Genomic DNA, 15,076 nt, shown 5'->3' with positions numbered 1-15,076 from the left:
GAGCCTTAAAGATAAGAATAAATTTGGGGGAAATTCATAAATAATAAATTTTAGAAATTGCAATGCTGTTTGTGTCTCTTGGGGATTAATTCTAATAGCTTTTGAATGCATCTGCCATCAAAAATTTTCCACTGAAATAATTTCATCTGATAATTTATTATACATTTCTGTACTTTTGGTAAAGACTTCCAAAGATGTTCCTGCAAATATTAGAGAAATGACTGAATGATAGAGACACTGGGATCATTTCATTCATTGCTTCAGAAAGAATGTCATGTCTTGGTGAGAATGATCGATGTTTTCAAACATTGTTCCCCAGAATCCTTCTAATAATGGACAACCAGTATGTTTTGCTATTTTGCCTGGCATGCCTCTCTGAAATTTGACTCTTTTTTCTATTTAAGTGTCCATAGTATATGATTATTTTCTACTCTGCTCTTCTATCTAAAATCTCTCACCAAAAGGAGAAGATAAATCAAAAAAGGTAAGTCACATACAGCTATCATTCACTATTTTAAATCCACTTCTTAAATACAGAAATATGTGTTAAATCAAAGCTGTTAAAGGTAAAACCTGCATGCAATAGATGCTTGAAAATTTTCAAAATAATAAGAACTTACTTCTAAAGTACATATAATTGAGATTTTTTTTTTGGGGGGGTGTGGTTTCCACTGTGCAAATTAACTTCCATGCAAATTTATTTTAAATTTATTAAAGGACAGCTATGAAACTTATATATACATTATCAAAAACCAGCGGTAAATACAGCAACTGTTGAGAACATAGATCAACAAGAGATTTTATTCAAGGAGAAATATTTTATCCCAAATGTTGTCGAGTTGCTGGCATTTGGTGATAGTGTGAAAAAGTATATGGGCTTACAGTTGATGTTATTATTATTTTAAATTCTCTACATGCAATAAAATACATTGATTTATTTCTTCTGCCTTGAAAAATGGATCACTTCCACTGCCCACTCTTGGTTCACTAGCATATATAACATTAAATAAAATAATCTTTGTGATAAACAGATATGTATATATTTAATTTTTGTTCATATTAAATTTTCATTTATATATTTAATTCAGTTTAGGTCATAAATACTTTCATTATAATCCTCCTATGGAATTTTTCACTTCCAGCGACAACTAGAACTTGAACTTGTCAAGTTTTTTTTCCTCCTTTTACAAGGAGGAAAGGTCCAAATTCATGGATGGCATTCATGATGAATCATTTTCAACTCAGACATAAATATAAAGATGCTGAAGTAAAGAATATAAAGACTATGAAAAAAGAAGAAAGTGGGTCTCTGGGTTGTGTTGCTGTTGTTTCAGAGAAGCAGCCACAAGCATGTTGTTCCTCCATCCACCTCAGAAGAAGAGGTTCATGTCTGGCCCAGGCGGGGGCTCCCCCAGCTTCCAGTGGGAAGGGCTGCACTTGTGCTTGTTCACCCCTCAGATTTTTTACTTGCACCTCATCTTTTGACCTCTGTAAATTCCTGACTTTCTCACAAACAAATAGAGTGATTAAAGTGATTTTCAAAATATTTTCTGTCACATTTTGCTTTTGAGTTGTTTGCATTTGAAGAATCACCTAAGATATCGAGTCAGTCAGGCCTGGACAGTGGCAGCTTCTAATAAAACCTGTTCCTGCACATCCTCCAGCAGGGCTCATGGATGCCCCCAACCAGGCAGGAGCCTGGATAAAGAAACGGGGCTCCCCGATTTGTGGGGTTGATTCCCTGGCTTGGGTATTATTGACTATGTTTAGAATACCCTAATGGGGAGTGACAGGGTCCTGGGAGTCCTAATGAAAACAAGACCCTTTTCACATAAGCATAGTGTAAAGTCCGGGCGACCTAAATACAGGCACATATATATTCATACAGCAAACATCCCTCCTCGTGCTCCTCCCTTCCCACAGAGAGGCCTGCAGTCTAATACTTTGGTAAACAGTCTTGTTCACCCATTTGTTGGACTTTAGTTATATTCATATATTAAAAAATTAATGCTATCCCACAGATGACGTAAGAAAGCAAGGATTCAATCAAATGAGGCAAAAATGAATTTTTCTCTTAATCTTGTTAAGAGCACTCCTTAACTCCTACTCACTGTAACCTGAGATTTTTTTGCCACCTCCTATGTGAAAACATCTTGTTCTCCAGTGAAGGGCCTGTCTCTTCATTTATTATGCAACTGAGGGTCATTATACAGTGATAAAAGTGTCAGCTCAGTTGGAAAGTATGACAATTGCAATTGTATATGCACCTAAATTTATGGCACCTGAACATAGAAAGCAAATATTGACAGATGTGAAAGGATAAATTGACTGCAATACATAATAATAGGAGACTTCAATACTCCACTTTTAATAATGGACAAAACACTCAGAGAGAAGATAAATAAAGCAAGAGTGGGCTTGAACGACACTGTGTATCAAATGGAACGAATAGATATTACATAACTTTCTACCCAACAGCAGAATAATGCACCTACTTCTCAAGCACACTTAAAGTATTCTCCAGGGTGGATGCATTGGGTCACAAAACAAGCTTTAACAAATATAAGAAGCTCGATATTATGCCAAGTATCTTTGCTGCACACAATGGAAAGAACTAAAGGTCAATGTAGTAAGTAATGGGAAATTCACAAACGTGTGGAAAGTAAACAACACACTTTTGAACAACTGTGTGTCAAAGAGGAAAATCCTTAAAATGGCATGTGAAAGTTCTCTCAAGACAAATGACAATACAAACACATGACACCAAAATTTATGGGGTTCAGGAAAAGAAGTATTAAGAAGAAAATTTATAAGGATAAATGCTTACATTTAAAAAGCAAGAAAGAGTTCAAATAAAACCCCTGACTTCACATTTCAAGGAACCAGAAAAAGAAGTATCTAAGCCCAAAGCTAGCAGAAAATAAATCATAAAAATTACATCAGAGACAAATGATAAAGACAATAGAAAAATCATCAGAGTTGGCTTCTTGAAATGATAAACACAATTGACGATCCCACCGCCCGTGTTCTGCATCGGACTCCCGTCCCTGGGCTTGGTCATACCTGTGCCGTCCCGCTTGCCCATGTTTACTGGGAGAACTGAGTGAAGCGTAACGCCCAGTACAGCTCTGATATATGTGCCGAGTATATTGAGCGCACATTTCCATGAACAACCCCTTTCCTCTGCCCCCTCCACAGTATATTATTGGTGCACATCTAATTATATTGATTTTATTTGACATGCATCAGGACAATTGATGCATCAATAGTCAAACCTCAGCTCTTGTTTACCTGAGCTTGTCCTCTCTCTGTATAGCCAACGAGAGGATTTCTGAAAGCCTGTCCTAAGAGAGTGGATGGGCTGCAGCACATGCTTTATTTTGATTTATTTTGGCTTCAAAGACTCATTTGTGGCTGATTTCTCACTTCAGTGAGGTTGCTGATGAGTGTGTACAGGATAATTCTGAGTCTAGAGTCTCCATCCCAAGGTCACACTTCCAGCAACATGCTTAAATGGACAGCCACCATCACCGTGCCCACCCAGAGTGCAGCGGGTGTTTCTGGACATCAGCAAATGCATGCAGCCTTTATACCCTTGGGACTGTTATTTTCCACCCCTGAGCATCAATTTCTTTATCTTTAAAGAGAAAAATACTCATACCTAAGTCATGTGGCATCGTGAGAATTAAGGAAAACAACACTCTTAAGCCCCGAAACCATGCTCAGTGAAAATCACCCTCTATTTAAAGTCTTCCAGCATTTATTAGCACTCTGTCAAGTGTTGTGATGAAACAAAGGTAAGCAGAATGCATGCATCCTCTCTCATTCTTCTTATAGCCTTGTCGAGAATAAAATATATATGAAGGAATAAGTAAGTAAGCAAGTGAGCGAATCAACCAAGCAATGAATCCATCGGTACAACATAAAATAGAATAAACTTGAAGAAGATCACCGAGCCAACTTTTCTTGGTTAAACTGAGAGTTGATTCATATTTCTTTGGCATGTACTTAAACATTTTTGCTACCCTTCCTTATGTTTAGAAGAATAGCCAAGCTTCTGATCCTGGCACATCCCTCTGCCCACTCTTCACTTCACTAGCCTCCCCTGCCTCATCTCTTACAGACTCCAGTCTCCTCCGCTCAACAGTAAAAACACTGAGAGTCAAAATAAGGGGGGGGTGCAATTGTATGGGGAATATAACCAAAATTGTGCAAAGATGAAAAATGATGTAAGAATTATATAAAATAAAATATTAAAAAAAACATTGATTTTCCTGTATCTCACCTTCGCTCATCCTGTTCCACCACCCTGGAGCTCTTCCCGGCACATCTTCATCAGATAAGAAATTCCCTCTTATTTCCCGAGACTCAGCTCACACTTGATCTCTGTTCATTCCACTCTGAGCCCCTCTGCCCGGCTGCTCACTTCAGGCACAGCTGTTGGGTTTTCTTCCTCTGCAAGAGACCAGGTTTTGGGAATCGGGCCGCGCTCCAGTAACAGGAGGAAACCAGAGTGTGAAGGTACTCATGGGCTTGCAGGACATGGGCCGATCCTTTCCATGGTCAGATTGGAGAGTGTCCTTGGGTTGCTGAAGAAAGAACAACAACAGCTCGCTTGGAAAACGGCAGAGGGGAACGTCACCAATTCCTGACATCCTCTTACCAACGGCGTGCAGGGTTAGGAATCAGACAGGTGGGAATTTCATTTGTCTCTCCATCTTCACCTGTGTGACCTTGAACAAGTCACTCAGCTTTCCTGAGCTCCAGTGTTGTCTTCATGTAGCGGTGTGAGTAGAGTAGGCTGGACATGTCAAGAGTACGTAGTCTCAGAACACAGCATCTGAAGTGCAGCCCAGAGCACTGGTTGCTCAGGGCTGTTGTGGTTGCTGAGGTGACACTGAGATTCCTGGCCCAGTCAGGTCGTCTTCTGTGCTGGGGGCACAGACTCAGTGCAAGTCAGCGCCCTGCTCTTCACCTCCCCTCCCCCCTACCCCAGCAGACCCGCGTCCCACAGTGATATTTCACACCATGACCTTGTCATTCACGTAGTGGCTTTTTGAAGTTGGCTGGTTCCCAGCAGAGTCTGAGTCCTCATTTCCTGAAGTTTCTGTTTAGGAAGTTCTCAGCATCCGGCTAACCTCATCCAACAGTGGACGTTCTAGAATTTTCCACTTGACGTGTCTTGATTTTCTTTCATTGACACTAATGTTAACGGTTACCAGAATGTTCAATTTTTTAACAAGGTTTATGTCCTCATTTTTGAAGCTGTTTTATTCAGAGCTTAAATCTTCAGACTTTAGGTGAATGGTAAGCATTTTTTTTTTGTTGTTCTTTCTTCAAAGTCATGAATACTTTTCAAGCAAAAATTATTACTTTTACACCAGTTTTTGGCAACCACTTTATAGTTGGTTGACAGATCTGGGGTAGAGCTTTGCTGAATCCATAGCAAAGAGATGAGGGTCGCGTCTTCCAAGAGAACAAAGCCGAGGTGGTGCCTATCACCCCAGGGTGGCCAAATGGACTCCTGTGAGCCAGCCCACTCACCTGCTCATCTTTAACTGCAGGTCGCATCAGGGTTAACTTCAATCTACTCGAAACCTGCAACCATTGAGTCCTTGACATGATCACCTTCTCTGTCCCTCCCTGGGAGCCTGGTATTATGGAAAAAACACCCTCGCAGTGCAGCCAACTAGCTCCCTTAGAGGTGGCCATGGGAACCTTAGGTACCTGCCCTGCACTTTCATTTACTTATTTGCATAAATTTGCATAAAACTCAAACCTAGTCTCTGTAAAAAGCCTGGTCCAAGGCTTTGTTTCCCACTTGCTTCTGGATAATCCTGGCCCTTCCTGAAGCACTCTCACCTGTCTGTGCCCTCCGGGTGCCCTCTGAGGAGCTGCCATGCTGCCCAGCTGCTAGGAGCTGGGGTAAGTGTCTCTTAACTCCTGGCACAGGGCCTCAGGGCGCTCTGGGGGTGCAGTCCCCTCAGGTGCCCCTGCAGGTGGACAAGCAGAGAAATGCTGATGCTTGGAGCAGGATTTTGTCAATATTCAAGACATCCCATCCACCTGGGAGGCAGGTGAGCACAAGGGGAGCAAGGGGCTGTGGGGTGGATGTCCGCAGCTCTGTCTGCTGCACTGTGGCCCCCAGAGCTGGGAGGGATAGAAAGTGAACAAGTAGCAGCAAGGGGCACAGAAACATGAGTCCTTAGTATGGTGCCAAGTGCAGTGAGGGGAGTGGACAGAGGGACAGTGGGAGTTTGACAGCATCCTGGGAGGAAAGCGCAGGTCCAGTATCTCCTGCCGGCACCAGAGCCCCTGTGGGCCCAGCTGCCTCTCCGTCTGCTTTGTCAGCGGGACCTGAAACAGCTCTTCGTGACGCCTGTGAGAGTCTGTTTTTTTACATGCAACTTGCATTCATCCTGGAGGTTCTTGCCTTGAAGTGAGTGAGTCTTGGATGAGTCTCTGTTCGTCACTGCTTAGACAGTCCCTGCTAAAGCCACAGCCCGTCCCCCCAGAAACCAGCGCCCCGGGCTCCGCCATCAATGCAGGTGGGGTTCAGTCTGCTGGGCAGCATGGAAGGGACGTGAAAACTCCAGACTCTGGAGTCAGACCCCTGGAATTCATCACCAGCTCCCCCATCTGTCTGCTGTGCAGCATTAGCAAGTTACTTCACCTCCCACAGCCTTGGAATTCTTGGCTAATTCCTCCCTTTCCATATTGGCAGGGATACTTAGGGAATGAACACAAGGTGTGTTCTGAACACCAACCAGCCCAGAGCAAGCTCTTTCTAAGTGCTGCCTTGACTTGACTGCGATCCCGACATCCCTCTTGCTGTCCATGTGCTGGGACTCAAGGCAGCTCGTGGGAGAAGGAGCTGTGTGGTGGAGGCCGCGTGCTTCCAGGGGCCATGCGGGAAGCAGCGTGCTGAGTCCTGCAGGGAGGACCAGCCTCAGCCACTGCCACCTGCCCCAAGTCAAGCACCCTGGGAGCTTGTTCCCGATCCTTGGGCTGAAAAGGGGGAGCTGAAGCTGTTCCTTAACATTTATTGCTATCTCTGTGCAGAACTTGAGAGCAGAACTTGACGGTTCTGCTAATCCCAAACACTGGTGTTCGTGCAAGATTTCATACCACAAATAAAATCTAGGGACTGACGAGGAGGGCACAGCTCCCTGGTGACATACCCACGCCCACCTCTGCTCTGTGTCTGGTTGGTGATCCGTCCGTGGCTGTGTGACTGTGCACCTGATAGGTGATGGTGTTCTATGTCACCGCCCCTGGTCCCGCCCTGGGCATCACTGCGGCCAGAAACACACCGCTTTTGTGCATCAGACATGTTGAGTATTCAGCAGAGTGAGTGGAACACAGAAGAACTTAAAAATATTTGCCAAATGAAAAAGCAAATGAAATACAACATGCAGCAAGTTTGTGGGCTGCAGTGGACCCTCAGAAGACTGGGAAGCCGGCAGTCGGCTCTTACAACCTTGCAAGGTTGACCAAAAAACCAGTCGGAGGAGAAATGGTTTTGGGACCACCTAAGACTCTCTCACCACCTTCGTTAAGGCTGTTCATTTAGTCAGACAATTAAGTTCTCTTGTTTTCCCTTGAGTAAACAGGTTTTGGAAGGGAGGTGCATTTCCAAAGACCTTTGCCAGTTTTATAGATGGATTTTTATTCTAGCGCTGATGAGTGGAGGCTTATTACAAAGAAAAAGTAGTTCAGATGCAGGGGGTTTATTCCATGGAAGCTCTTGTGGTGGCATTTTTTCTTAATTGCTTGGAGAAAAAAGAGGTCTTTATTGAATGATTGGATCGATGTGCCCTTGGCATCCATAGATGCTAGGGACTGTGAACATACTAGCAAGTTCTTTAGGATGGGACTCAAGCTCACTGATCCTTTCATTATTATTTAGTTCAGTGTAACATGAACCAAGTTGCGGCCACTTCCCCGCACCCCACAGTTTTGAGCATGATCCATGCTAAGCCCATATTCCACGTATTAACTGCCATGACCCACAGCAGACGGTGGAAGGGGCAAAGGATTTACCTGCTCGGACAAATGCAAATGCCAGAACCATCTTGAGGGGCTGGAGCAGCCATTTTCACACCACGCTCAGCATTGCATAGACACTACCTCAGACACACAGGTTGTGCTGCTTTTGTTCTTACTGATGTTGCTCTGAGACGCCTGTGCCACAGGCTCTCACCGGCATTCGGGGTGTTCTCCAAACCTCACCCCGAGGCAGCTCTCTTGACGGGTTTTGTGGTAAAGCAAGAAATCCAGTGAAAGCCATTCCGCTCATTTCTTCGTTCACTAGCTCATTCATTCATCTTTTTGTCAAATATTTGTTCATTTAGTCAACGCAACTTTGTTGAAAATCCCCATCCACTTGGGAAGGTGTCAGACGCAGTGGAGGGTGTTGGCGCCCTGGATCAAGGCGCCACTCACTGTCCTTGGAGATCCTTGGGGGGGTCCTCTCTCCCCCGCTCCATCCGAGTTCTCTCTTCTTCCTTCCCTCCCTCCCTGGATCCATGGACGCACCGCTCCCGGACAGGCTGCCTATTGCACTGACACATCTCCCTTCTTCTCAGCGAAGGCTTGCAAGAGTGTGCGGAGGTGAATAAGCTGGAGGATCAGGCCTCAGGGAGCAAAGACGAGCAAGACGACGTTTACACCTGCGGTGTATTCGGCCGGGGCTGCTGCAGCGGGTGAGTGCCGGGCAGATGAGGTGCCAGACCGGGCTGTGCGCCAGGACGAGATGGACAAGTCTGCGTGGGCATGATGGGGGGAAGGTGAGGGGACCAGGCCTATCTGGATGTCCACAGTGCTTGGGCAAAGCGCTTCGTGTAAAACAGCACATGAACGCTTCCAGAGGACGGAAGAGGACTGTTCTTCATGTGGCCAACACGGCGTGGTCCTGAGAGAAACTCAGTATGTCCCCCCATCTGTCCCTGCCCCAGGTCCTCCCTCTCACCCCCACGAGGCTGCCTCTGCTGGGCGCCTGTGTCCTGATGACGGGGACTCGGAGGGTGACGTGCACACGGCCCAGGACTGTGCTGTCTCAGCCTCTGCGTCCAGCTGGGCTCCCTTCCAGCGGGTGGCTGACCCCGGCCCGCTGTGCAGATCAGCAATCGGTGCGAGGTGACGGGCAGGCCCTGCAAACAGGAAGCTCTGCCGGTTGTGCTGATTCTGCGAGATGGGCCCGCAGATAGGTGGTCACTGTTTTTCAAACTGACAGCTGGAAATAAAAAGGGGATGGGGTCAAATGTTCACTGGGACAAGCATCTTGATGGGGAAGTTGAAACTGAATCAACTTAATGAGGACGGGGGTGGCTTTAGACGCACTGCTTGTTGGGGCGCCATGCATAGGCAGATAAAGCCTCAGATGGTTGACTTAAAAGATATTACAGAAGGAGATAAGGCCTCCAGGAAGCCTCCCCTGCTTGCTATCTGCACAGGGCATCACTCTGTCAGCACCAACTCCCTTGTAAGCCAAGATCTGAAATTCAGGAGCAGAAACTGCCTGTTCAGACAGTTTAATACCATAGGACCCAATTAACTGGGGACAGATAGAAAGGGGGAGATAAAAGAGTGGATAATGAGATCATCAGGGGTATGCAAATGAAATCCTGCAGCCTTGCGATATTGTGATAGGAGATATTTACAGGAATCATTACATTTATATGTGGAGCATCAAAGAGCTGCCCCGGCCCTGTGCCCATGTGAGATCATCCTCGGGCTACACAGAATTCCAGGTGTGGTGAGCACCTTGTTCAGAGTCGCTCCGTCCGGGAAGGCCCGAGGTAAACACATGATGCTTTAATGAGCCAGAGCGGCGCCCAGTCCCCGGGAAGTGATCAGGCAGTCTCAGCAATGCATTCCTTTCTGCCTGCAACTTTTATTTAGCAAGATGCTGTAGAAAGAGGCAGCAGAAGGGACGAGAAGCCCTTCCTAGCATGCAAGACCACGTTTCCCATGCAGGTGCTTATAACTCCCCTCTCTCATCACTGAGATTTGTATCTTGGAAGAGAACGTCCCATCCACTGTCAAACTTCTGAAACAGGAGGAGCGATGGCTTGTACCCCCTTTCTTTGTGACCCCTTCTCTTTGTCATGATTCGGATGAAGACCAGGCCCAGTGCACACCCAAGGACTCGACTTTCTAAGGGTAAGTTTAATCAGCCATTTCTAGAATGTGTTGATGACTCCTTTGGGATTTCAGGTCCCCCCTTCTACATTAAGAAAACCTCTATTGGGATGGAAGGGCAGAGGAGAGGTGATGACACGGAGGGGAGAGTACACTGGACTCCGGAGCTTGGACGGTGAGGGACTGTGCTGACCACACATGAGGTGAGACATCCTAGACTCAAAAAATGAACAAGGATGTAAGAAAAAGTTACGTCATTAAAAAAAAAAAAGAAAAAGGAAAAGGAAGTCCCCTCGGCGTGACCTGTCCCGCCTGGCTGTGTCCCCAGCTCCAAATCTTTGCATTTGGATAGCTCAGTCCCACCCTCTGGTCACTGTCCACCCAGAGCCCAGCTCCATTCCGGCCTCCTGGTGTGTTGCTGGCCTTTGTTACCACGCTGATGCTCTGCTTATGTCACTGGCTCTTTATACCTAATATCGGTTTTCCAATTTTCACCTAAATAAGGCTCAAGCGTTGGGCTCTTGGTGTGGCTGAACAGGGCCAACAGTCCCCTAATTCAGCGGGGCCCCCTCGGCCCTCACAGGCCAACATGGGCCTTCCAGGGGTGTGTCCGCCTTAATACTGTCTGCAATTCTTGTTCACGGGTCTGTCTCCTGCACTCTGTGGGGAGAGAGCTGCTGTTGGAGATGGCACCCCCGTTTCTTCATGCCTGAAATTCGGCTCTGACCATGTACTTCTTGCTTAGTTCCCGACACTCGTGTCCTGGTATATAGGACGCGTGTGTGAATGACAATAGGTTTTCCCACTATGAGCCCAGAAAGTCCCCATGATGTTTTCTGGGTGGGTCAGCCCATCTGGATCTGTGAACTGAGACCCCGATTCAAGGCCAAGGGGTGAAGGGCAAGCAGTGCCTGTCTGGTGCAGGGCACCCTTTGTGGACCCCAAAACATGTGAGTGTTGGAAAAGGCCCAAAGAGAAAGCAGCTCTCGCAACAGCTCCTGGGGAAGGAACGGGGATTCATGGTGAGACTCCCCACTCTTTCCACCTTCAGCGATCAGTCATCTCCTCAGGACCCAGGACCCCAGAGTCCACGAGCCAGAAGTAGATCCCAGGGTGTCTAAATGACGACCAGGGGCAGGATTTCAGTAGAGAGATATCTGAGACTATCCACTTTCAAACTGTGCTCCTGGATCATGTTCTATCTTAGTCTCATAATAATGTCAAGGCACTAGTGGAGCAGGAGTTACTATTTCCTTCTTAAAGATGAAGAAATAGGTTCAAAAAGGCAAAACAAGTGACTTCCCCGGGCTCTCTTTTCAATGAAAGGGAGTCAGAGCTCAAACTCGAATATTCTCTCCTCCCTGTAGTGTCATTGCCTAAATACACCTTTCATTATTGGGAGGAAATATTATGATTTTCTAATATCCTTTTATGCACATTAATTGAACCAAGCTTTTCTGTCAGGTGCCAAAGGTACAAATGGTGCGTCATCATGGAAAGAGCAGCACGGGGAAGTCGAAACAGCCACGTCTGACCTCCTGATGTACACCCCAACCCCCGCCCCGAGGAATCTCAGGGAAAAGGGTTTTCTCAACAGAAAATCAATTGCCCATCACAAACAGTTCTTCTAAGATTAATGAAGTGATACTGTTATACATAGTGCTTGGTGCACAGTAGGTCTGCCAACCACAGCACCGATATTTATGACCTTAATTCCCCCAGACAAGCAGACCCTGGATATAATAAAGTCTTATTCTATTGATTTTTTTCATTTACTGACTTTTTAAGGGGTTTTGTAAAGGTTTATTTATTTTTATAAAAAATCTCATTTAGTTTGATAAATCACCTTTATTTAGAGAACATAAAATGGCATGAGATACCAAATTGAGTAGCTAATTGGATAGCTCCTGGTGTAACCGAGGTTGCTGAGATGTTTATTCCAGTTCCAGACAACACAGTGTGATTTTACATGGACCAGCCCGCTCTCCTGTTGGGTAGCCTGATTCCCCAGAGGCTTTCTCTGCACACAGTGGGCGTGTGTACATGTGTCCGTGCACGGGCAGAGTGCTGTTCCTGGTCCAGAGCCGTCAGGAGAGGCTCTCCACTCCTAAAATTTGGGCTGACCTCCTGCCCTCAGTGCTCAACCTTGCATGTAGAAAGGGCTGGATTCTCCCCACCCAACGAGACTGTGTGTTCTTTACTGTCACCATGAGACATATCGAAAGCTCACACAAAGGACAGGCCAGTAAATATTTGGTTGCTGAATCCCACTTCCGTAAGCCTGTCCTCCAAAAGAGCACATGCATCTTCAATACACGTATGTTTCTAAATGTGATGATGTGACTCCTTCCTCCTGTAATGAAGCCCAGCCCTTCTCTGATCTTCAATTTCCCTTCATCATGCTGAACCTTGAGGTCCAGCTGATTCTTTAGCTTAAGGTGGCATCTCCCCTTTGTTACTGGAACCACAGACCTTCACAATCATTTAGGGGCTAAGAAAAATGACTGGCAAACCTTAGGCAAGTAGACCAAATGACTGTTACCTCTACAAGCTGTTATTCATACGGGGAGGTGACATGGAGAGGCTGGATGACCATAGGAGATGACATGCCAGCAGCTCCAGCCCCAACGAGCCCTCTGTCTACTCTCCAGCGACAGCCAACCAGAGAGTCCCTGAGCCCAAATCACCCAGGACAGGTGCTTCCCACGTGGGTTCTTCTCAGGGTGACCTGTCCGCATGAACAACTCTCCAAAAGACAAGCCTCAAATGGGACAGTGAGGCTGAGCTGCCAGGGCCTTGCATGTCACCCTAAGGTTTAACGTTTATTCTGTAAGTGATGGGGAGTTAAGCTCGGTGAGTAGCAGGTGGATGCACATTTTAAAACAAGACACAAGTGTGCATACACACTCTGTTCATATGTATACTTTTATCAAAATACATGTTTGTGGATAGAAACAAAAATATTTTTCTACTTAGAATTACCTAATCATTATGGTATCAGGACAGGAGACTATAAGAGATATAGAAAGAAGTTAAAAATGACCCAATATCCCAGCACCCTGAGATAAGCATTATTAAATCTCAGAAAAAATCTTTAGCTATTTCTTCATGCATATTTATTCATTTAAGACCATTTATTGACCAGCTGTCTATGTCACGAGGTGATGGTGAGAAATACCATGGTCCTTGATGTCGCTGTGTTTCCAGGATAGTGACAGAGGCAGCCAACAAACAGGAAATCAACTCAGCAAACAGTTACCAGAGGCACGGAGGGAATAATTGTGTCCACAGTGCCCCCCGGGGAGCTTTGCGTGGAAAGTGAGCAGCGAGGATTTGATGGAGATTGGCATGGCAGCTGAGACCCCAGAGGTGCGGAGTGCGTCAGGGCTGCTAAGCAGAGGCCCCGGCAGGCCCAGGGAGGGAGGGAGAGGGCTGGTGTGTCCAGGGAGATGGTAGTGCAGCTGGCACAGCCGGCGGATGGGCGGGTAGGGGTTTGGCAGCGAGCTGGGCAGTAAATGGAGAGACACTATAAAGAGTTTGTGCAGTTTCCTGGTGAAAAGACACCAAATTGTGAACAGAGGTGTCAGCTTTGGGAACTTACACGAGTACATGCTGTGGTCTGAATGTGGTCATCCTCCCAGAATTCATGTTTTGAATCCGAAGCCCTAAAGGGGTTAAGGGATGGGGCCTGTGGAGGTGAGTGGCATCCTTATAAACACGGTTTGAAAAAGTCCCTTGTCGCCATGAGAGGTCCCGGAAAGAGAGTCTCCCCAGACACCCTGCCAGGCCGGTGACCTTGGACTTTCCATCCTCCAGACTGTCAGAAAATAAATGCTTGTTGTTTTTCAGTCACCCAGTTTATGGTATTCTTTTACAGTAGCCCGAATGGACTAAGACAGTATATACATATAAAACATAAATATAAAAAAATAACTTCTAAGAAATAGATTATAATATACATGCTACTTTATTGCTGCATAAAATGTTCTGAATGCTTTTATATGTGCATAAATATAACCCTACACTAGTATTTAAATGACTGCACGGTAGTCTGTTATACGTCTGTGCTACTATTAATTTAACCAGTTCCTCGTAGATGGATGCTTATTTTTTGGCGTTATAAAGAAATGGTGTGTAGAACACCCGCAGACATCCATGTGTTATCATACACTCTCCTGGATTGTTATTACACACTTTCTTGAATCATTTAGGAAGAAATAAAAAAGAACTCTGGGCTAAAGAGATATGCCCTGGAAATTTTGTATGATATTGTCAGCTTCTCCTCCCAGTATGTGATACAAGTTTCTATTTCCTTTAACATTGTATGAAAGTAAGATTTTCCTCTTACTCCCATAGTCATTAATACTGATTTTTCAAATCTTTGCCAATATTGTAGGCAAAAGAATTATTTCCATGTTTTCCCATTATCTGTGCGTTTCAATGTCTTTTCATAAAGTTCCAATCTATGATTCATGTTTTGGGAATTAGATATCTGTGGCCTTTGCTCATTTTCCCATTGTCACATATTTTTTTCTTATTTCCTTGTCATAGCTCTTAGTGTAAAGCTTATAGAGTGATGTGTTAAATTTTAGATTTCAATTTTTGTTTTTATATGGTCACACTCACTGGTCCTTTGCTTTCGTTTTTTGTTTTTCCTATTTTGTGTTTCAACTTTGACAGGGGTAGAAAATAATATTGTAAAGTGAAACACTATGTTTCTGGGAAACCAAATCAGATCTGCTGAGTCAGCAATCTATAAGAATAGGAAAGTTCAGTAAGTAAATACACACACACACAGATATACACACACAGGTATATATGCACACACACACATATACACACCCATACACACACACAAAATTAGTAACTTTCTCATAGTAGCACAAGGAAAATAGAACCAAAAAACCACATTCACAACTGAAATAGCATCAAA

Source organism: Talpa europaea, assembly GCF_964194135.1.
Source record: "Talpa europaea genome assembly, chromosome: 5".
Lineage (NCBI taxonomy): Eukaryota > Metazoa > Chordata > Mammalia > Eulipotyphla > Talpidae > Talpa > Talpa europaea.
This window is presented reverse-complemented; position numbering follows the sequence as displayed.